General features: G+C 39.2%; 1 protein-coding gene across 1 annotated transcript in view; it reads right to left on the bottom strand.

Annotated features, from left to right (window-relative positions):
• Positions 1-25,000, bottom strand: part of LOC128657840 (formin-2-like) — a 213,456-nt gene that overhangs the window by 186,634 nt on the left and 1,822 nt on the right. The window lies entirely within an intron of this gene.

Genomic DNA, 25,000 nt, shown 5'->3' with positions numbered 1-25,000 from the left:
AACATTACTTATCGCTTCTTCCTCCTACTGGAAATGTAATTTAATATGCTGTATATGTTTACACAGTTTTTCTATAGGCTATACTTAAGCATAGAAACGTTTAGTATAAGTAGGGATACCACAGGCAAAATTTGCTATTTCAAATGGTGAAATAAAGTAAAGGAGCTATTTGTAAACTATTTAATAAACTCCAGCAAGTAAAAGGGATCATTGGAAACAAATTAAAGGGGAGAAAAATGTAGGGTATACTGTCCCTTTAAGAAGATACATGCCTATTCCTAAACCTAAGTCAGTATGCTCTAAGGGATATGAACTATGTTTCAACAAAGGATAAAAATAGGTAAATATGATAACAGAAGTAAACTGGAAGTTGTTTTTCTTTGTTTTTAAATGTACATTGCACTAAATATTGAAAATGTAATTTCAACTTACGTGCCCCACTAATAGAAGCCTTAAAGGGACAGTCTAGTCAAAATTAAACTTTTATGAATCGGATAGGGCAGGCAATTTTAAAGAACTTTCCAATTTGCTTTTATTGTCAAATTTTCTTGGTATTCTTTGTTAAAAGCCAAATCTAGGTAGACTCATATGATAACACCCCTTGAAGGCCGACTCTTATCTCAGTAAATGTTGACAGTTTTTCACAGTGCTAGTTCATGTGTGCCATATAGATAACATTGTGTTTACTCCCGTAGAGTCAGCACTGATTGGCTAAAATGCATGTCTGTCAAAAGAACTAAAATAAGAAGGCAGTCTGCAGAGGCTTTGATACAAGGTAATCATAGAGGTAAAAAGTGTATTAAAGGGACACTGTACCCAAAAATTTTCTTTCGTGATTCAGATAGAGCATGACATTTTAAGCAACTTTCTAATTTACTCCTATTATCAAATTTTCATCATTCTCTTGGTATCTTTATTTGAAATGCAAGAAAGTTTAGATGCCGGCCCATTTTTGGTGATCAACCTGGGATGTTCTTGCTGATTGCTGGATAAACTCATCCACCAATAAAAAAGTGCTGTCCATAGTTCTGAATTAAAAAAAAAAGCTTAGATGTCTTCTTTTTAAAATAAAGATAGCAAGAGAACGAAGAAAAATTGATAATAGGAATAAATTAGAAATTGGCTTAAAATTGCATGCTCTATCTGAATCATGAAAGAAAAACATTTGGGTTCAGTGTCCCTTTAATATTACCATGTTGGTTATGCAAAGCTGGGGAATGGTAAATAAAAGGGATTCTCTTTTTGAAACAAAAATTCTGGAGTAGACTGTCCCTTTAAAATCTATGTGTTTCAAATCATATTCTGTGTTAACCCAAAAAGACTTAAAGAGCAATTATAGTGAAACTGCTGTTCCAGAATGGAAACTGCCTCTGACCCAATCAGCAGCGCTAGTTACATGATCCAGCTGTGCAACTACCGGTGCTGATCGGGCAAGTGGCAGTTTCTCCTTGGAACCAGCCATTCTCTGCGGCTCCCTAGTGATACTTTAACAATGTGTTTAACTACTTTACGAGGTTAACACATAGTTTCAGAGTACTTGGTGATAAAATCACATGCTTTCACAAATTAGAGTATGTCATTTTATTTCCAATATAAAACCTGTTTAACTTATATTGACGTGTTTATGTATAAGTAAAATAGAAGCATTTAATTGCCTGTTTAATGCATTCTGGAACAGCATGATGCTAAAGTATATAGAAACATTTCTAAAATAGTAATGTTCATATGAAAAAAGTGGTTGTTTAAAGAATATTTACTTTATTGATTTGTGACAGTGTCAAGTTTTAAAAAGATTCTCTATAGTTGGTAGAAAAGGTGACAAAGGTGGTTAAAGGGACACTGAACCCAAAAAATTATTTCGTAATTCAGATAGAGCATGACATTTTAAGCATCTTTCTAATTTACTCCTACTATCAAATGTTCTTCATTCTCTTGGTATCTTTATTTGAAATACAAGAATGTAAGTTTAGATGCCGGCCCATTTTTGGTGAACAACCTGGGTTGTCCTTGCTGATTGGTGGATAAATTCATCCACAAATAAAAAAAAAATGCTGTCCAGAGTCCTGAACCTAAAAAAAAAAGCTTAGATGCCTTTTTAAAAGAAAGATAGCAAGAGATTGAAGAAAAATTGATAATAGGAGTAAATTAGAAAGTTGCTTAAAATTGCATGCTCTGTCTGAATCACGAAAGCAAAAATTTGGGTTCAGTGTCCCTTTAAGTTGCTCAAGTGTCCTTTACCCATGCTCAGAAGCTTCTACATGTTGTTGTGTTTATATGCCATGTGTTCCTGGGGTTTAAAAGAGACGTTAAGCACATTTTGCTTTTGTGTAATACTTGTGCTTTGTCTCACGCTCCCTAAAGAAACAAAAAAAACAAAAAAACAAGAACTATAACCTAGGTTTCCAAAATTCTGCAAATTGCCTTCATTGGCTACTTGGTTTGCAGCATTAGAAGGTTACAGAATTGTGGCTTCTCTAGGGAGCGTGGGACAAGCACAATTCTTGGAGAAAACAAAAAGGCTTTAAAATGTCCTTTTAAGCAGACTCCACTATTTGTCAAAGCCTGTGCCCTGCCCTGTGTAACTGCACATATACAGTTGGCCCCTTCTTCATTGGATGCTGCCTCTAAACCCCCTGAACCAATCAAAGAGGCTGAAATTGCATACTTAAGGTTTGGTCTTTGATGTTGTTAAAGGGCAATTTAAACATGTACATTTTATGCAACATTTACATAGCATTTGTAGAGTATTGTTTACTGTGTTTGGTTCCAGTACTAAACAACAAACCATTGATTATGACACATTCGTGAGCTATTTTACTCGGCGCTACTTTTTTCTAATTGGCCTGTTAGTCAAGACACTGTTATATGAGCACAGCTCCATGCCAGAGGATAAAAGGAAATAAGTAAGTGAATTACACGCTACATTAAATCGCCTGGCTGCACAGCTCACAGCCTCACACTTTCAAACAAATCAAATGACGGCTTTGTGCAGCCTTATTCATACTAAACAAAATGTCAGCGTTGCTATGAAATTAACATAATGTAGACTAAAGCTTTTGTCTTTACAAGTGCTCATATTTACATATAATCCACAACTTGTTAAAGGGACATAAAGCAGTATGCAAATGGTGCAATGTATTGGATATTTTCTTTTGATTGCACGGACGCTGCGGTTTCAGAACTAAAAACAGCTGCAGAGCCAATCAGTGGTGGCATATGTGCATATCACTAGTGAAATTTTAAATACTGGCAACTTAAAGGGATATGAAAGCCAACAAAATTATTTTGCAATTCAGACATAGCATTCTTCCCCATGATATTCTGTGTTGAAGAGATATTTCTTACAAAACTGCTGCCATATAGAAGATATTTCAACCAAAAGATTAAAAGAAAACGAAGAAAAAAATTATAATAAAATTAGAAAGTTGTTTAAAATTGCATGCTTTATTTGAATCATGAAATAAACAATTTTGAGTTTCATATTCCTTTAATCTATTTAAAAGGGACATACATCTCAAAACAAATACACAATTCAAATTTAGTTTCAGAAAGAAACACTTGTTTCCAATACACATACATTATTATCGGTTATTTTGTACATTAGCAACAATGTGTCTAGATTCAGTGAGAGCCTTTACTGTGCATGGATAATATGTACATAAGCCTGATCACTATATACAAACATTTGTACAGTATATGTATGTTTCAGCCAATACATGCTCCTGAACAGACAGTGTTTGAATGAGGGTGCACAGTTGGATACTTCCTACTGCTGACAAAGTGTTCATATCTTTATTAATAAATATATGAAAGAACCAAATGATGGAAATGCAGCCACAAAGCAGTATGTGGTATATGGGAATGCATGGGTTGGTCTCAGGTATATTTAACCCATTTGCTAGAACATAGATTAAGTGCCTTAAAAGGGCCATTAAACACTGAGATGTTAATATAAAATGATAAATCGTATATATAAAAACAACTCTGCAATATACTTTCATTATTTATTTTGTCCCCTTTTCCTGTAATTCCATTTTGAAAATGTGAGCTTTTCAGTTCCTGTTAGAAATGGAAGTGCAGAACACTGTTATATCACACACAGTCATTGGCTGCACACTCTATTGACCTATTTATAACTGTCCATAATTAGCCAGAGCAGAGAAAGTAACCTAAGTTACAATAAGGCAGATTCCATTGTTTTATAGACACTAAAACTTTACACTTATTCTGTCAATATTTAAACAGCGAATGGAACTTTAAATAATACATCTACATGTTATTCTCAGACTAATCTTTTCTTTGAATGCCTCATTTTACATAGCATTTATTTAGTGTTCAATGATCCTTTAAGTTTAATAGTGTGTTTTACTAGTAGTAATAACAAGACAATTGTCTAGACAGTAAATTCCCTCCCATATATTCCAAGGGTTTACAAACACCAGCAGAACACACATTATTTTAGCAGCCAGGTAATACTTTTAAATAATGCAGTTACAAGAATACAACCAAGTGATGAGCAGGGCTAGACTGGGAAGAAAAAAAAAAAAATCAGCCCGGGAAAAATTTGAAGACCAGCCCTATTTTCCGTTGAGTCTGTAGAATACCATGTGTATCATGTGTATTCTACAGACTCAACAGAAAATAGGGCTGGTCTTCAAATTATTCTGGGGTTTATTTTTTTTTATTTTATTTTTCTCAATGGGTTTACCGAGATATTCTTTTCTCTATTTTTTTTTAAAGAAATAAATTATATTATTTTTTTAATAAAAAATGCCAGAATGTTATTTTGCAAGCACTCTACGACCCAATTTCATCCATAACTCCCTTTCACATTGTGAAAATATTACAGTGTGTCACTCGATATTAGAAACAATTTAAAGGAGGGCTACTAGAATGGTACATGTATCAAAACAGAAAAGCGCTCAACCTGGGAACGAACAATAGCATAATAGCTTGTTCTATGGCTAGTTACCACCCTAGAAGCAGCCTCTTTTTACTCAATATGTGCCTTTCACAGAGAAGAAATTTCCTGTAGCATATCAGTCTGATCCTGACTTAACAGTGCAGTCCAGACCCAAAATACCAGGCAATCCCTCTCTGAACGCGCTTCTCTCTTTTTATTTATGCAAATTATGACATTTGGGGAAGTCTCCCTAAGTGTGATGCGGGAATCCAGACGTGGACCCGTTGCTCAGTGTGCCTAGAGGGATATGGCTGCACCTCACTGACTAGGCCCACAATAGGCCGAAACGTACGTCTGAGGTTTTGCCGTTTCTCTCGTTCAGAAAGGGATTGCCTGGTATTTCTGGGCTGGACTGCACTGTTAAGTCAGGATCAGACAGGAACAGGAAGGTTCTTCTCTGTGAAAGGCACATATTGAGCAAAAAGAGGCTGCTTCTAGGGTGGTAACTAGCCATAGAACAAGCCATTATGCTATTGTTCGTTCCCAGGTTGAGCGCTTCTCTCTTTTTATTTATGCAAATTATGACATTTGGGGAAGTCTCCCTAAGTGTGATGCGGGAATCCAGACGTGGACCCGTTGCTCAGTGTGCCTAGAGGGATATGGCTGCACCTCACTGACGAGGCCCACAATAGGCCGAAACGTACGTCTGAGGTTTTGCCGTTTCTCTCGTTCAGAAAGGGATTGCCTGGTATTTCTGGGCTGGATTGCACTGTGAAGTCAGGATCAGACTGATATGCTACAGGAAAATTCTTCTCTGTGAAAGGCACATATTGAGCAAAAAGAGGCTGCTTCTAGGGTGGTAACTAGCCATAGAACAAGCTATTATGCTATTGTTCGTTCCCAGGTTGAGCGCTTCTCTCTTTTTATTTATAGAATGGTAAATGGTCTAGGAAATAAAAAAAAAAATATCTTACAAAGGAAATAATTTTTGACATTAATACCTATAAGCTCAAAGGAGAAAAGATAGGTGATACAGCTGCATCACCTGACCAGCAACACCACCCCTTAAATAGCAGCTCGCCAGCTCCAGTTACTCAGGCCCACCGGGAAATCTCCTAATGTCCTGATAGGCCAATCTGGCCATGGGGAGGAGCCAGAACTAGAATTTATGGAGACACAACACCCTGTAGTTGTCATGCCCTGCTGTATACCCAATGGTGTATTAGAGTTGTTCTGCTACCCACTACTGTTAATTTTTGCTCATAATTACAGAAGTCATGGATGTACAGAGAGGTCATGCACCTTTATCCAGGTGCATGCATACTATATCTTAGAGGTGCCTTTTTTGTAACCTAGGAATCTAACAGAAAATTGATAACCATTCTACTAAATGAAGAATAAGTTACAAATTGTTCAATACCCAATTTGGCAGGGTCTAAATACAGCAACACAGAAATAATTAAAGGGTCATTCAAGTCAAAATTAAAACTGTAATAATTCAGCTTTCCAATTTATTTATGTTATCAAATACATTTTGTTCTCATGTATGTATGTATGTATGTACGTATGTATGGGGTACTTGTAAAGCGCGGCTAATCACCCGTAAGGGTCTCAAGGCGCTGCTCATTTTATCAACCTCAGAGGGAAGAAAGGCTGAGTGGACCTCGCTGGGGATCGAACCTGCAACCTTGAAAGACTTTCAAGGAAAAGATGTGTATTTTTACTTTTGTTTTATTTTTTAGCTGATGACACTGAGAATTGGTGGCAAGAAAACTATACAGACATCTACTTGTTTAAGTTTGCTTTTGTTTTCTATGGAGTTAAAGCTAACTAAAAGTAAATGCTTTAATGTGTTAGACTAATTTATTATTGCACTGTTTGCATAGAAAAACACGTTTAACCCGTGCAAAGGTTCCTATAGTTTGCCAACTCCAGAGCAGTATTGTACTGCTGAAAATATCTGGTGAGCCAACGACCAGAGGCATATGTGTAGTCATCAATAGCCAGCTAGCTCCCAGTAGTGCATTGCTAATGGTTAGTCTACCTAGATATGCTTTCAAACACAAGATTGCTGCCTAAAGAATGAAGTACATTGGGTAACGGTAAATTGAAAACTGTCTTAAAAGTGCAGGCTCTGAATTCTGAAAGTTTTTAATGTTCACTTTCATGTTCTTTTAACTGCTATGACCATTATATACAGTAGAATTTCATAATCAACAAAAGCAAAATGAAAACCTAGTTCACCAACTCTCAATTTCATATAAGAAGTTTTTTTTCATGACAAATTTCAAAGTTGTCATTCATGCCACAGTGCCTTAGCATGCTGAGCTATCTGTCCGGCTATCCTTGCAAACCTAAAACAGGCTCATAGGAGTTCAGGAGCGTGTGCCTTTCTTGAGCAATCTACGGCAGTAGTGTTAGCAACAGTGTCTAACATTTTATTTATCATATTTCAGTTTTATCACGCCTCATACACTTGAAGAAGTTTAGTTGGTGGAGTCTTTAAAAAAGGGACATAAAACACTAAATACATATTATAAGCATAGTATTGAGGCTATTCCCGCCTCCTTCTAGTTATGAGTGCTGCCATGTTGAAATCTATCTTTACTACATTCCAGTGCTGATGTGTTTGCATATGTGCAGCAACTCTCCAGATATCTGCACTAAAACCTAGGTTCTAAAATGGTAGCACCGATGATTAGAGTGAGGTTCATGAAATGTATTTAGTGTTCCTTTAAATATTTAAAACTTATTTGTAAAGGCTCAAATATATACGAGTTTGTGATCGGCTGATTGCCGCCACATGAATGACAACTTTGAAGTTTGTCATTTAAAAAAAAAAAAGCTTATGTGAAATTGAGAGTTAGTGAACTAGGTTTTCATTTTGCTTTGGTTGATTATGAAATTCTACTGTATATAGCAGTTTAAAGAACATGAAAGTGAACATTAAAAACTTTCATAATTCAGAGTCTGCACTTTTAAGACCGTTTTTCAATTTACTGTTACCAAATGTACTTCATTCTTTAGGCAGCTATCTTGTGTTGTAAAGCATATCTAGGTAGGCTAAGCATTAGCAATGCACTAATGGGAGCTCGCTGGTCATTGATGGCTACACATATGCCTCTGATCGTTGGCTCACCAGATATTTTCAGCAGTACAATACTGTTCTGGAGTTGACAAATTATAGGAATCTTTGGACGGGTTAAACATGTTTGTATATGCAAACAGCAGTGCAATAATAAATAAGTCTAACACATTAACCTTTTAATGCCGTATTTCGTCACAACGGCACTGGGCTTTAAAGCCGTTATGACGGAATACGTCATTGCAAACAGCTGTCCTGAAGCCTACTAGGCTTGCAGGATTTGATTGTGGTGTGGAGGGCATTCCTAGCATCATAGGGATGCCCCCCAGACCCGTCCACAGGTATCCATGGGCCGCAGTCAGCACATTGGGATAAACCCTTTACCAATTTTTTTATTTTTTCCCCCTCATCTTCTCATTTTTCACTGTCATACCATTTACACACTCTATCTGGAATTATTAATTTTTTGTTTATATTTGTGTCTTGGAGTACTATATTTTTATTTTCATTTTGGCTTTTCTTCCGCATCAACTCGACACAGCCTTTTTCTTCATTTAGGATTGGACTCCTTTGCCACAACACCATACACATTTATTCACTATTCTTCACAGTGAATGGATAATTCCTATTTTAACAAATACCGATCATAATTGGAGGACTATTGAAACGCATATCTGTGTCCTTTTTTTTAGACTGTGATCATACATTGTGTCATATATATGTTTTTAATATTTCTATAATGTTTTTATAAGATTGCATTTAGCATGGATCCATGCACCTGTATATTTTAGTTGTATTAAATATTTACACACACCTTTAATATACATTTGAGCGATATACTCTCTCTGTACCATTGCCTTTTAGGTGCTCCTATTTTTATTACTATATTATTCTTTTTTTCACAGGTTTATTATTGCATACACCTGTATTCATAGGACAAATCCTCACAGTGTTTCCTGTACTCCTTCAATGGAAGCTTCTAGTCAATAACAATCGTTCCAAAATGGCCCTGTATAGTCCTATTCAATAACACACACAGCTGTGGGAGTAGCTTTTACAATTGACCTGTCTTTACATTTTATGAATGAAATAACCTTCATCACTGAAAAGCAATACATAGATACACTGATTTCACTTTAGCTAGTTGTAAACGGCTATATTTAATTCCTAAGATTTTTTTAATTTATTGATTTTTTTCTTCTTTCTGTGTTTTATGATCCTTCTAGTTTTATTGCACCGATTTTCTTTTTAAACATTTATTGGTCACTGCTTTTGGCTATAGTGGACAATATCTTCTGGTCCACCATTGTTTAGATAGTATCGCATATTTAAAAATATATTTTTACACAAAATATTCATCTTTTGGGAGAGAACTGTTTATAGGACATGCTCATATGTCATATGCTTTGAACCAACATTAAGTCTGATATTGGTTCAGCAAAACTAGTTATTTTCTGTTGACCCATTAAAGATGGTTGTCACCTTAAAGGGACATTAAACTACTGGTTTCAACTACAAGATGGTTACAACTTGCCACACTACCCCCCTCCTTCCAGCTATCTTCAGAACCCCTCTGATATTTGAACTCATTACAGGTGCCAATTGGTGAAGCCTTTGCCATCTTGTTGCACACATATTCTTGCACTCTGTGACAAAAGTGGTGGCGGTGCACATGTAGAGATCAGTGACATTGTTGGCTTTTTGACAGCTGTAGTGTGCGCTTCAGGCTTGTCTACATGATGCAGAGGATTTTGGCAGTGGTTGCATTTATTCTATATTATTTACATGATCTTTTCTATGTTATGTGTTCTTTTGTATAATACAGCTGTGAAAAAACCAGCAAGGTCAATGAATTCTGAATGTTCACCACTTCTGTCACAGGGTGCAAAAAACACACAAGCTGCAAGATGGCAACTTGCAGAGCCGAACCAACATTAATATAAGCGAAAAGCTCTGAAAACAACTGCAGGCACAGGAGAAAAACCAATAGCATGGTGAATATTGATTCAGAAAGAGCGTATAAATTTTAAGCAACTTTCTAATTTACTTCTATTATTGAATTTGCTTCAGTCTCTTGATATCCTTTGTGGAAAAGCATATCTAAATAGGCTCAGTAGCTGCTGATTGTTGGTTGCACATGGATGCCTCATATGATTGGCTCACCCATGTGCATTGCTATTTTTTTAACAAAGGATATCTAAAGAGTAAAGCAAAATAGATAATAGAAGTAAATTGGATGCTTTCTAAAATTCTATTTTCTATCTGAATCATGAAAAAAACTTTTTTGGGTTTTATGTCCCTTTAAGTTGTATCCAGCAGTTTATGTCCATTTAACTTCACGTTCAATAAAGAAAACTGTTTTATAATTTACAATTGGATGCCTCCTAAATACTGCTGCCCTAGGCACAGGCTAAAACATGTCCCTGAAGAGCAACATATGCTTTTTGTGTACTTAGCATGGTGTCACTTTTACCTATTATTAAGTACACACTAGGGACTCCATGTACTAACCGGCCGGCGGACAGCTTTTCAACTCGCAAAGCTGTCCACCCGCCTTCGCTACACATGGGCAGCGGATCTGTTGTCCCGCTTGCCCGTATGTATCATTACACAGTTGTCAGAATGTGTAATGCCCGCCCCTTCAATTGTGTGACTGAAGGGGCTGTCAATCACCGAGAGCGAGCGAGAGGTGTCGCAGCATCTAAATGACCACTGCTTCTTGCATTGCGGGAAGCAGGCTGACATATACGAACCTGCCCCGCGCAAGGGCTCCGGAGCAGTTTTCACTGCTTCGTACATGGAGCCCTAGATGTGACAAATCTATTGAGACAGGGAACTATGCTTTTTACATTTTGATTTTTCATCTCCCAACTCTTTATAGATATTTGTAAAACAATCCAAAAATGAATTATTTGCCTGGTCTTTAAGAATATTCAAATTACTCCTAAGATACGGCATCCAGCCACAATATCCTGGCTACAAGATTGCTGTTCCATGATATTTAACACAACAATCCTGGTCTAAGGTAAGGGTTTGGGTTAACCCCTTGGATGCCAGACAGATTTGCAATACATTAAAGGGATGTAAAACCCAATTTTTTTTCTATCACGATTCAGATTGAACATACAAATTGTAAACAAATTTCCAATTTGCTTCTATCAAATTTTGTTTTCTTGTTATCCTTTGTTGAAAAGCAGGAAGGTAAATTCAGGACTGTGCACGTGTCTGCAGCCCTATATGGCAGCAGTTTGGCAACAATGTTATACATTAGCAAGAGCACTATATGGCGGCACTATTTGTTGTCATATAGTGCTCCAGACATGTGCACGTTACCTAGATATATATTCAACAAAGAATAACAAGAGAAAAAAGTAAATTTAATAAAATTGCATTCTCTATCTAAATCATGAAAGAAAATTTTTTTGTTTATTGTCCCTTTAAAAAGCAGGAATGTTGCAAAATACTTCACTGCTGCATTGTTGTGGTAAAATGTAACCTTTTAACGCCGTTCTACCGTTCTATTCCGTCATAATTACACTGGGCTTTAGTGCCGTTAGGACGAAATAGAACGTCATAACCGCAGGCTGTCCTAAAGCCAACGGCGCTTCCATGATGTGATTGCGGTCTGGAGGGCATGCCCTAGCGTCACAGGGATGCCCCCGACCCGATCCCATCATTGAAATCTCGCGATCGCATGCACGATCGCAGGATTTCAATTTGTTTACATCGGAACGTTGTTCCAATATAGACAAATTAGCCCTGTCATCAAAGAGTTAAACCATGGGAATATTGCATCTGTAACGTTTTGGCAGCCAGAATTTTGCCTTTGGCTATGTTGCTTCCAAGTGGCTACACTCTACATCTGTATAGTAGCACCCCAACCTTCAAAAGGTGATTTCACAAGACAGTCCCTTTCTTACATAGAGAAATGTTACAGAGAAGGGGTATTAAAAAAAATTAAAGGCAGGAATAGGTAGTAAATTATTCAGGTGAACATCGATACCTTGCACCCTTGATATTTTGGTCTAGAAATAACTCTGCCGCCATGAAGAATTTAAAGGGATACTAAACTCAATTTTTTTTCTTTCGTAAATCAGATAGAGCATGCCATTTTAAGCAACTTAATAATTTACTCATATTATCACATTTTCTTTGTTCTCTGGTGATCCTTATTTGAAAAAGCAGGAATCTAAGCTAAGAAGCCGGCCCATGTTTGGTTCAGCACCCTGGAAAGCGCTGATCAGGGTGCTGAACCAAACCTGGGCCGGCTCCTTATCTTAGATTCCTCCTTTTTCAAATAAAGATAGCAGGAGAACGAATAAAAATTGATAATAGGAGTAAATTAGAAAGTTGCTTAAAATTGCATGCTCTGATTCACGAAAGAAAAAAAATTGAGTTTAGTATCCCTTTAAATTCTTCATAATGGCAGGCTTGTTTATAGACCAAAATAAATCATGAAAGAAAAAAATGTGGGTTTAGTATCCCTTTAAAACAAGAAGCTATGTTTCACATAAACTATCAATCTCAAGTTATTTTTTTGCACCATTCACAATTTTTACAGAAGATCAGAATACACAACAGATCAAAAGTAAAAATAGCTATACTTAGAATATTTGTTAAAAGCAAAGTGTTTATACTAATACAGTATTTAATATTGATTACATTTACAAGTAAGCCTTTTAAAATGCTTTGAGTTTCTACAAGATTTGCACAAATTGAAAATGAATGAAACATTTAAACTATTTCTTTATTTTCTTCTAAATGTTTTGCAGTCTACTCTAATTATATTATGAATATCAAAGTGCAATTTTGTAAAAGACTCAACAATTTTTTTTATTTTTTTTTATCTCCTTATAAACCACAGTTAGGTTCTAAAGATCTCATCAAAACAGTTTCAGCAGCAAAATGATTCTTTTCCTTACAGGTTGGCTGCATGCTGGGCATCTTTTTATCATCATCATCAGCCTATTGATTTACATTACCTAACACTCTCAGAAGTTTCTATAGTAAAGTACATTTTATTTTTACTACGTGTTTAGGTACTTTAAAAGGATTACAAGTAAAAATTGCACTCCTGGAACATCCCCTTTGTGATATGGATGTAGACAAGTGATTGGAGAAATCATGCACACTGGCTTCTGATTAGCGCACAAGCTATATACTCACCTGAAGTAGTACAGGAACACAACATTATCTATGCATTTATTCCCTTTGCAAGAGTTATACACCTAGTAACAGAAGAGTTTGTTTAAAAAAAAAATAAAAAAAAATAATGAAATAGAAAATTGTAGTTTTACTCTAGAATGTTCCTTTGAACTAGTCATGGCTGCTTCTTTGAGAATGCAAAGGCAAATGAATTAAGTTCATTCACTTGAATTATGCTGTGTGCACCCAAACATAGGAATAATAAAAACCTACTTACTTTCATATTCCTTTTAAAGAACGGAATGTATAATGTTTAATAGCTATTGGTGCTTTATTGTAATACTAGTCCTAAAGCCCGTTCACACGGGCCGTGTTGTGTTATATTTAATTTAAATTCTCTCTCTCTCTCTCTGTCTGTCTCTCTCCCCCTCTCCCCCCCCTCCCTCTCTCTCCCCCCCTCCCTCTCTCTCCCCCCCTCCCTCTCTCTCCCCCCCCTCCCTCTCTCTCTCTCCCCCCTCTCCCTCTCTCCCCCCCCTCTCCCTCTCTCCCCCCCTCTCCCTCTCTCCCCCCCCTCTCTCTCTCTCTCCCCCCCCATCTCTCTCTCCCCCTCGCTCTCTCTCCCCCTCGCTCTCTCTCCCCCTCGCTCTCTCTCCCCCTCGCTCTCTCTCCCCCTCGCTCTCTCTCCCCCTCGCTCTCTCTCCCCCTCTCCCCCTCTCTCTCTCCCTCTCCCTCTCCCCCTCTCTCTCTCCCTCTCCCTCTCCCCCTCTCTCTCTCCCCCTCTCTCTCTCCCCCCTCTCTCTCTCCCCCTCTCTCTCTCCCCCTCTCTCTCTCCCCCTCTCTCTCTCTCTCTCTCTCACCTCTGGGCATGCAGTACTGACTCCCAGCCTCTTATAATGCTGCCCCCCTTTTTGCCCCAACCTACTGCCCCATGCGATCAGAATAATGCCCCCCCCCCATACTCCTCCTATATAAGCCTCACATCCACTCAGTCTGCTGACCTCCAACAGTGCAGCTCTCACTGCGCCAACCTTTCAGCCTACTGCCTTCACACCTTACATCCTGCTGCCCCGCAGCGTTCCTCTAACTGTCCCCCTTAGTGCTCCCCTTACTGCCCCAGCCACTCAGTCTGCTGACCTCCAACAGTGCAGCTCTCACTGCGCCAACCTTTCAGCCTACTGCCTTCACACCTTACATCCTGCTGCCCCGCAGCGTTCCTCTAACTGTCCCCCTTAGTTTATTTTTTTTCCTCGCGCTGCTGTCGGGTGGGTGCGCGTGCGGCTAAGTGAGTGCAAGGGTGTGATAGGCGGCTAGGGTTCGCGTGCGCGTGCGGCTAAGTGAGTGCGAGGGTGCTTCTGCAAGGGGGGTCATCTGCGCGCGAGGGTGCGCGTGCGATCAGCGGCAAGAGTTTGTCTGAACTGCGCATGACGGCTTCAGACAAACTCTTGTCTTTTATAATATAGGATGGTCTGTGCTAATTATGCATCTTTTCAAATAACTGTACCTCTTCTGTAGAGCTTTTTGAGACTTAATAATAGATATAGCCAGAGGAAGCAACCACAAACTATTACAGCCTGTGGGAACGGCTCCTGCCTGCTCATTGTTATGGGGAAATAACTAACTAGTAAGCTATGTAGTAACATTCCCAGAACCACTCACTTGTAGCTTTTCTGCATCTCTCTCCCCATGGCAACGAACAGCCTGAAGAGAGATCCCACAAGCCTCAATCCATAAGTGTAAGACAATGCTCTTATTATGTTTATATGCTAGTCATGGTGCCATAAGAAATGACTGTGTGTTTGGGTTAAAGGGACATTCCAGCCAAAATTAAAATCCATATGGATACATTTAAGTTTTGAATAGAAGCATTTTTGTAATATACATGCAATGGCAAAAATGCTTCTATTAAAAGCTGCTTCAAAAGTGTATTTAAGTATGCACTGAGCACCAGCATTTTAAACAGCACTTGCTCAGAGAGCAACTTCCTCAGGAGATCCTAAAGTGCTTGTACCATCTAGTAATGACTCAATTTTTTAATTGCCAACATGATTACAAGTCCCACTGGTGCTCTGAGCAGCTGCTGTATTTAAAATGCTGGTGCACTGAGAATATCTAGCTATGCTTCACATGCACAGAAAAATGTTATCAATAAAAGAGTAATGTAAAGGCTTACCAGAGGTAATGGCACCGTATTGTAACCGGTGCTGACATGCAGGCTAACACTTTCAGTGGCTAGCACACTGGGTGGTATCCGGCAAGCTGTGCACAGGTGCTATTCAGCGTTTCTTTGATTGGCGTCTGTGCGGCTGAAACTTGAGACACTGCGGTAGAGCAGATACTTTGCTACCTTATCCAGTAAGGCTCAAAGGGAGAACCAAAGTAAAAACAAATGGACAACTTCCGTATGTTTAAACATACGGAAGTTGTCCATTTGTTTTTACTTTGGTTCTCCCTTTGAGCCTTACTGGATAAGGTAGCAAAGTATCTGCTCTACCGCAGTGTCTCAAGTTTCAGCCGCACAGACGCCAATCAAAGAAACGCTGAATAGCACCTGTGCACAGCTTGCCGGATACCACCCAGTGTGCTAGCCACTGAAAGTGTTAGCCTGCATGTCAGCACCGGTTACAATACGGTGCCATTACCTCTGGTAAGCCTTTACATTATTCTTCCATTTTGGCTATTTAATCTACAATATCACGCTATGTGGCGCCCTCTTTGTTATTTCTAATTTACAGACACCTTTCACCTGAAGTCCAGAGGAGCTTTGCCGCCAGCACACTTTGACTGTATCAAAAGACACAGCACCGTTTTCTTCATTTGGACTAATACGGTTTGTCCACAGACATTACTCACTCACACTTGTTATTATCAACATATCAACTTGTCAGCGCACCCCACTTACGGTTCCCTTAGGGGCTCCTTTTTTTGATTAATAAAAGAGTAATAACTTTTACTAGAAGCATTTTTTCCAAAATATGTAAATTGCAAATATGTTTCTACTCAAAGATGTAATTTATGTGCATTTACATTTTGACCAGAAAGTCCCTTTAAATTCAACTCCAGTGCAGTAATGCACTACAGGGAAGCTAGTGAACACATCTTGTGAGCCAATTACAGGAGGCATGTGTGTAGCCACCAATCACCACCTAGCCCACCAGCAGTGCACTTGTGCTCATGAGCTTACCTAGTTATGCTTTTCAACAAATGATATCAAGAGAATGAAACAATTTAATAATAGAAGACAAATTGAAAAGTGTCTTAAAAGTGCATGCTCTGTCATGTTCCTTTAAAGCAACATAAAACTCAATTTAAATTAACATAAATGTAAAAACACTGTGCTTGCACAGAAAAACCAACTGCTAGTGGCTTTGATTTCTTAGTAATGAAGTAGTAATTGCGGAAAATAAATATACACAGGGGCATATGGACATATGCTCAATGCAAACTAAAAAATATCACAAAAACAGTCATAACAATCTAAACTAAAATATATTCATATTAAAAGGGATAGGAAACCCCAAAATTTTATTTTATGATTTGGATAGAACATACAATTTTAAACAACTTTCCAATTTACTTCTATATTCAAATTTGCTTTGTTATCTTGGTATCCTTTGCTGAAGGGACAGCATTGCACTACTGACAACTGGCTGAACACATCTAGTTAGCCAATCACAAGAGACAAATGTGTGCAGGCACCAATCAGCAGCTAGCTCCCACTAGTGTAGGATATGTGCGTATTATTTTTCAACAAGGGATACCAAAAGAACAAAGCACATTTGAAAACAGAAGTGAATTTAAATGTGTCTGAAAATGACATGCTCTGACTAATGCAAGTTTGATATCAACTTTCCTATCCCTTTAAGTTTTATGTTGTTTAAGCCCTAACATATACTTAGGACATGAAACCTAAAACATTTCTTTCATAATTCAGATAGAGCATGCAGTTTTAAATAACTTTCCAATTTACTTCTATTATCTAAATTTATTTTGGTCTCTTGCTATCCTTTTTTGAAAATAATACTTAGGTATGTGTAGGAGTAGCAAAGCACTACTGAGAGCCAGCTGCTGATTGGTTACTGCTCATATATGCCTCTTGTCATTGGCTGATCTGATGTGTTCAGCTAGAGCCCAGTAATGCACGAATGCTCCCCCAACAAAATGACGCCAAGAGAATGAAGCAAATGTGATAATAGAACTAAATTAGGAAGTTTTAAAAAGGAACAGTCTAGGCAAAATTAAACTTTCATGATTCAGATAGGGCAGGTAATTTTAAACAACTTTCCAATTTACATTTGTCATCAAATTTGCTTTGTTCTCTTGGTATTCTTAGATGAATCCTTAACCTAAATAGGCTAATATGCTACTTTCTAAGCATTTTTAGACCACCTCTTATCTCAATGCATTTTGACAGTTTTTTACAGCTAGAGGGCATTAGTTCATGTATGCCACGTGTATAAAATTGTTCTCATGCCCCTGGAGTTACTTGTTAGAGGGCACCGATTGGCTTATATGCAAGTCTGTCAAAAGAACTGAAATAAGGGGGCAGTCTGCAGCGGCTTAGATACAAGGTAATCACAGAGGTAAACAGTGTGATGATAGCAGGATGTGATGTCACTAGCATGTGGGCGGGGCTTAGGTCCGGTGTCTGTGTCGCAGTTAGTTTAGTACAATCAACCTGTCTGGATGTGTATTGCTATGCTCTGTAATAAAATAGAGTTGTACCATCATTGCTGTGTCCTGCATATGTCCTGCATCTCATGACATGGTGTCAGAAGTTCTGGACTACGCTTCTGTTTCTGATGATGACGATGTCAAAGTTTACCCCACCTGAGCCTTTTGACTTTTCTCAGCCTGCAGCTTGGCCCACATGGCGTCAGCGGTTTCAGCGCTTCAGGATTGCTTCCAAACTGAACAAGGAGAGTGGTGAAGTACAAGTTAATTCTCTTTTATACTCTATGGGGAAAGATGTAGAGCCAGTGTTCAATGCTTTTACTTTCCAAGAAGGGGAAGAAGTTAACTTTGATATAGTTATGGATAAACTCAGTGCCCACTTTGTGCCCAAAAGAAATGTGATTCATGAGAGAGCTTGTTTTCACAAACGTAATCAGCGTGTGGGAGAATCTGTGGAGTCATTTGTGCGCAGCCTGTATGAATTAGCTGAATTCTGTGAGTTTGGTGTTGCTAAAGAAGAGCAAATCAGAGACAGAATAGTTATTGGAATTGCAGATGCTGAAGTCTCCCTGAAGCTGCAGTTAGAGCCTGATTTAACATTAGACGGGGCTATTAGGATGGCCCGCCAGAGTGAACTGGTGAAAAAGCAAAGTGCTGATCTGAGGTCTGAGAGTATTGTGGATGAAGTGCAACAGTCTAGGAAAATTACTAGTGAAAGGCACAGTGTGAGCGGTAGATCTAAAGTACTGGAAAGGCCTAGAAGTGGATGGGCGCAACATGGCCGATGCACACGGTGCTACCGGGCTCATGATCAGAGTGCTATATGCCCGGCCAGAGATAAAAGATGCAGAAAATGTAACAGAATAGGCCATTTTGAAGTGGTGTGTAAAACTGAATACATTAAGGAGATGCAGGTGGACAGTGACCAGGAGGGTCAGGAAGTGTCTTTTGTGGGGTCTGTTGTGGAACGGACAAGCTCAGAGGAAGATTGGAAAGTTACCTTTACTGTAATGGGAGCCAATGTTGATTTTAAGATTGACACAGGAGCTGATATCACTGTAATGTCTTTTGCTGAATTTATGAAACTGCCTCGACAGCCCCAGCTGGCGAAGGTTACTACAAATGTTCATAGTCCTGGTGGCCGCATTGATTGTGTGGGGAAATTTCTGGCCAGCTGTGAGTACAAACAAAGGAAGTTCACCATGTGGGTGCATGTGATCCGAGGTCAGTGTGTTAACAGTTTATTGAGCAGAAAAGCAGCCTGTGACTTGGGCCTCGTGGCCAGAGTGAATGAGATCTCTGAAGATATGTTTGGCGAGTTGGGCCTACTGAGCTGCAAACCTGTCCGTATAGCACTTAAAAGTGACGCAGTCCCGTACAGTATTTCTACTCCTCGTAGAATTCCGTTCCCGCTCATGCCTCAAGTGGAGAAAGAGCTCATGCGCATGAAGTCTATGGGGGTTATTGAAGAGGTTGTTGAAGCAACTGATTGGTGTGCCCCCATTGTTCCAGTTGCAAAGAAAAACGGAAAGGTGCGCATCTGTGTGGACCTGAAAAGGTTGAATGAGGCAGTAAAGAGGGAGAGATTTGTGCTGCCGACACTGGAAGATATAGCCCCGAAGTTGGCTGGGGCGAAGTTCTTTTCCACATTAGACGCTTCTAGCGGCTTTTGGCAGATCCCCCTGGATCCAAAGTGCCGCAAACTGACTACCTTTATCACTCCGGTAGGTCGGTTCTGTTTCTGCAGACTTCCCTTTGGGATATCCTCCGCTCCTGAGATCTTTCAGAGGGAAATGAGTTCTCTCCTGAGTGGCCACGTGGGCACAGCAGTCGTCATGGACGACATTCTAGTGTATGGGTCTACAGTGGAGGAGCATGATCAGCGTTTGAGTTGTGTGCTGCAGGCTATCAAAGAGTCTGGGCTGAAGCTGAATAAAGAAAAATGTCATTTTAGGAAAACTGAATTATGCTACTTTGGGCATATCATCAACGGGGATGGCATCAAGCCGGACCCCGAGAAAATTCGGGCTATCGAACAGATGAAAAGCCCTTCTGATGTACATGAGCTGAGACAGATATTGGGCCTTGTAAATTACGTGGGCAAGTTTCTTCCAGATTTATCTACAGTTTTGCACCCTATCACAGAGTTGCTTAAGAAAGATGTTGCCTGGGTCTGGGGACCCTCACAAGAAAAAGCGTTCCTGCATGCTAAGTCCCTGCTGGGGTCTGCCCCAGTGCTGGGGTTCTACGACCCTTCAAAAAAGACTGTGGTTAGTGCCGATGCAAGCAGTTATGGGTTGGGGGCTACACTCCTGCAACTGAATGACAACAAACTACAGCCCATCGCCTACTGTTCCCGCACACTGACGGCTGCGGAGTCAAAATACGCTCAAATTGAGAAAGAGTGCCTGGCTGCAGTTTGGGCCTGTGAGCGCTTTCAGCATTATCTAGTGGGTTTGGAGAAATTTAGTCTGGAAACTGACCACAAACCGCTAGTCCCTCTTATCAATTCTTATGACATCGACAAAACACCCTTGAGATGCCAGAGACTTTTAATGAGACTACTCAGGTTCAATGTTCAGGCAGTGCATGTGCCGGGGAAGCAGCTGGTTGTGGCAGATACACTGTCCAGGCTCCCGCTGGCTGCTGCTGAAGAATCCTCCACAGAGTCGGATGTAAAAGTGTATGTTGATTCAGTTCTGGCCTCTAAGTCCATTTCTTCAAGGAAACTGGAAGAGATAAAGAAAGAGACATATTTGGACACAGATCTGCAAGAAGTTATAAAGTACATAAGAGATGGCTGGCCCGAGAGCCGGGCAGCCTGGATGTCTTTAAATGCTTACCAGCCAGAGAGGTCGCAGCTCACGGAGCTGGAGGGGTTGGTGCTGTTCCAAGACCGTATTGTAATTCCTGTCAGCATGAGGAAGGAGATGTTAAACAGGATTCATGATGGCCACTTAGGCATTACAAAGTGCAGAGAAAGAGCAGCTACAGCTGTGTGGTGGCCTGGGATCAGCTCCGACATTGCAAATCATGTGTCTAAATGTGCCTTTTGCCGGGAACGCCGGCCTACTCAGAGAAGGGAGCCCTTAATGTCTACTCCGCTGCCTGCGGGGCCGTGGCAGAAAATAGCTGCTGATTTGTGCGAACTGCACGGGAAAAAGTTTCTTGTTGTTATCGACTACTATTCCAGGTATTTGGAAATAGCACCCCTGAATGATATCACAAGTCAGGCCGTTATCATTCGCCTGAAGAGCTTGTTCGCCCGCTGGGGCATTCCAATGGAGCTGGTGAGTGATAATGGCATGCAGTTCGCTTCTACAGAGTTCAGTGCTTTCAGCAGGGAATATGATTTTGTACATTCCACGTCAAGTCCACATTATCCGCAGGCCAACGGAATGGCTGAAAGGGCAGTTCAAACAACAAAATTCATCCTAAAGCAATCTGAACCGTACCTAGCCCTCTTGTCATACAGGGCGACGCCCATTCAAGCCACCGGGTTTAGCCCGGCACAGCTGATGCTAGGACGCCAGATTCGCACCACTTTACCCTCAGTGGGTGTCTTCAAGCCGCCTGGCCCTGTTCCTCGGGACGAAGTCCTTAGGAGGGATGAAGAGGCCAAAAAGGGTTATCGTTTCTTCTACGACAGGAGACATTCTGTCAGGCCTTTACAGGAACTGAAAGCGGGCCAAAGTGTCAGAATTAAACTGGATGATGAGAAGAAATGGAAGACGCCTGCTACGGTAGTGGGCCGCTCTCCAGAACCAAGGTCTTACACAGTCCTTACAGAGGGAGGGACGGTTACACGCCGTAACCGAAGACATCTTCAGCCTATACCTGAGAGTCTGGAACCGGATACCTCAGTACCACCGCCGGTGGGATCTCCTGTTCTAAGAGAGGTGCCTTCCCCTCAGCAAGATCATAGCGGGGATATATCTTTGCCTCCAGCAGACTCTTGTTCACCATCTTCTGTATCAGAGGACAGTTCATGCAAAGTTACATCAAGCGGAAGAGTGGTGAGGCTTCCGGCCCGATACAGGGACTGACTTTAGCTAGAACAGTGACCGGAAGTATGGGCAGAATAATCCCATGGTCACTGTGGACTAGGGTAGTCTACCCCGATGTCCAAGTCAGGATGTAATTTATTTGTTCATGTTTTCTAATCTATCTGTTTTTATAATGTTCTAAAACAAAATGTTGTTGTATACCCTGTTGGTGTACCTTGTTATTTAATATATGCAAATGTATGCTTTGCCTTTGAAAAAGGGGAAGATGTGATGATAGCAGGATGTGATGTCACTAGCATGTGGGCGGGGCTTAGGTCCGGTGTCTGTGTCGCAGTTAGTTTAGTACAATCAACCTGTCTGGATGTGTATTGCTATGCTCTGTAATAAAATAGAGTTGTACCATCATTGCTGTGTCCTGCATATGTCCTGCATCTCATGACAAACAGTATATTAAATAACTGTGTTAGTTATGCAAATCTGGGGAATGGGTTATAAAAAGGATTATCTAGCTGCCTCCTAGCTCCTTTACAATCCATAATGAATGCCTCAGCCAGACTCATCTTCCTTACACGTCACTCTTTATATGCTGCACCTCTCTGCCAATCCCTTCACTGGCTTCCTCTTGCCTCCAGGATTAAGCACAAAATTCTGACTCTTACATACAAAGCCCTCAGCTGCACTGCTCCCCCCTACATCTCAGATCTTGTCTCCAGATACTCTCTCTCCCGTCACCCTTCGCTCTGCTCATGACCTCCTACTCTCTCTCCTCTCTTGTTACCTCCTCACATTCCCGTTTACAGGACTTCTCCAGACTGGCCCCAATCTTGTGGAACTCCCTGCCTCGCTCCACAAGACTCTCCCCTAGCTTTGAAAGCTTCAAGTGCTCCCTAAAGACTCTACTGTTCAGGGATACATACAACCTACACTAACCTTTCCTAACCCTAGTTGCTCTCCTCCTTTGCAATCCCCTTGAACCCCCTTAGCATGTAAGCCTATGAGTCCAGCTGTTAGTCGATCACCTTCATAAGAGCTGACTTTAACAGTGCGACTCTCGGCAGGGCCCTCTACCCATTTGATTCCTATAAATGTTACATTATATACCGCCTATGTTTATAGCACTGCAGAATCTGTTGACGCTCTACAAATACCTGATAATCTATATTTTTAAACAATACAAATTCTGGAGTAGATTGTTTCTTTAAAATGTATGTTTGGGGTTTCATTTTCCTTTAAAGGGACATTAAACACTTTGAGATAGTAATATAAAATGATAAATTGTATATAATAAAACAACTCTGCAATATACTTTCATTATTTATTTTGTCCTCTTTGCCTGTAATTCCATTCTGAAATTGTGAGCTTTTCAGTTCCTGTTAGAAATGGAAGTGCAGAACACTGTTAAATGCAGCACAACCATTGGCTGCACACTCTAGTGACCTATGTATAACTGTCCCTAATTGGCCATAGCAGAGAAGGTAACAAGTTACAACATGGCAGCTCCTAGTGTTTTATAGACACTAAAACTTTACACTTATATTGTCACTTTTTAAACAACTAATGAAACTTTAAAAAAATACATCTACATGTTAGACATGGACTAATCTTTTCTTTGAATGCATCATTTTATCTAGCATGTATTTAGTGTTTAATGTACCTTTAATATTGAGATCAGAAGCCATTACATTTTTGCAACAGGTTGTCATGGGAGACAATATTTCTGCAATCTCAAGATTCCTGTCCATAATAATGCATTCAACTTTATAATCACTTTCAGTTTTCAGATTTTGACATCCAGCTATTGTGACGCTCCCAGTCAGAAATAGTAGGTTGTTATGGCTTGATATTGGTGGTGGGAGGGAATGAATGAATGTATAAAAGATATTTTTCTTTCTATGGTACCAACAATGAATCAGTTGTTAAGACTGCAGTTACTACAAATGTTGTATAAATAGCAAAATCTATACAATGACATAAAAATAAAGCAACTGTAGTTTAGTTTAACTTTGATCTCTAGATAATATTTGTGATACATGAAAAAGATGCTTAATTTTAGCTTTTGTGTATAATTTTATCCCCCCAGGTTTCTAACTGTGCATTCTATTGGATGCAAAGCAAACACCAATAAGATAATTGCCTGCTGGTACTTCCTGTGCAAACTTGGAGGCAAATATTGTGCTTCCTGATTGGTCAGTATTGAAAAAGAGACTAAAATAAAGGACTGTAACAAATACAAGGTATAATCTTTAGTGTCAGAAGTTACAATAGTATTAGAAATATTGACTTTAATTTGATGTGTAACTTTTTTTTTTATAACTAAATTTTTCTGTACTAAGCAGGGATATTCTAGTGTAAAAATAAATAAATAAATAAATATATATATATATATATATATATATATATATATATATATATATATATATATATATATATATGTGTGTGTGTGTATGAGGCATTATGGTGTATGACTGATAACTTCTCAAATTGATTAAAACATAGGAAATATAAAAAAAACTGGAATTTATTTATAGCAGACCTCCCCTTTAAACCTCATGAATTTCTGGCCTTTTAAAAAAAAAAAAGTGAAAGATCAAACTCCCAAATTAATAATATGTTATGCTGTTTTCTCTTTCATGCTTTGCCTCTTAAGGGTAATATAGCTATGGCCATTTTATATGCTTGCAATGCTGTAATTATATTATTAAGATGTTATATACTGTATTTTACAGGTCTATTATACTGTACTAAAATATTTTAATGTATGATTTGTACATGTTATTTAAATTTTTATATTAAAAAAACCTATGAGAAATCCAATGTTTAGATTAAAAAAAAACTTTAAATAAGACTTTTAAAATGCATGCCAGTCTCACAGATTAAAGGGACAGTAAACTATAAAATTGCTTTCCCTTAATGTATTTCCAATGATTTGTTGTACCAGCTGCAGAGAATAGAATGTATGAGAAATTGCATTTTCAGGTTTATTTGTGTATATGAAATTGCTGGTTTTGAGCTTTGAAACCGCAGCCCATTTCGATGGGTTGAGTTTGCAGGTAATATATCTCATGTTATAACGTTGTGTACACACAAATGCTTCTTTATCTTATATTTGTCTGGAAAACCAAAGCTCAACACTTAGAACAAGGTAAAATCAACATTTTATTACTTAATTATCCTGCACCCCACTGGGAG

Source organism: Bombina bombina, chromosome 4 (assembly GCF_027579735.1).
Source record: "Bombina bombina isolate aBomBom1 chromosome 4, aBomBom1.pri, whole genome shotgun sequence".
Lineage (NCBI taxonomy): Eukaryota > Metazoa > Chordata > Amphibia > Anura > Bombinatoridae > Bombina > Bombina bombina.
Note: the sequence above shows the minus strand (reverse complement) of the source record. Positions and strands in the feature narration are given on the sequence as shown.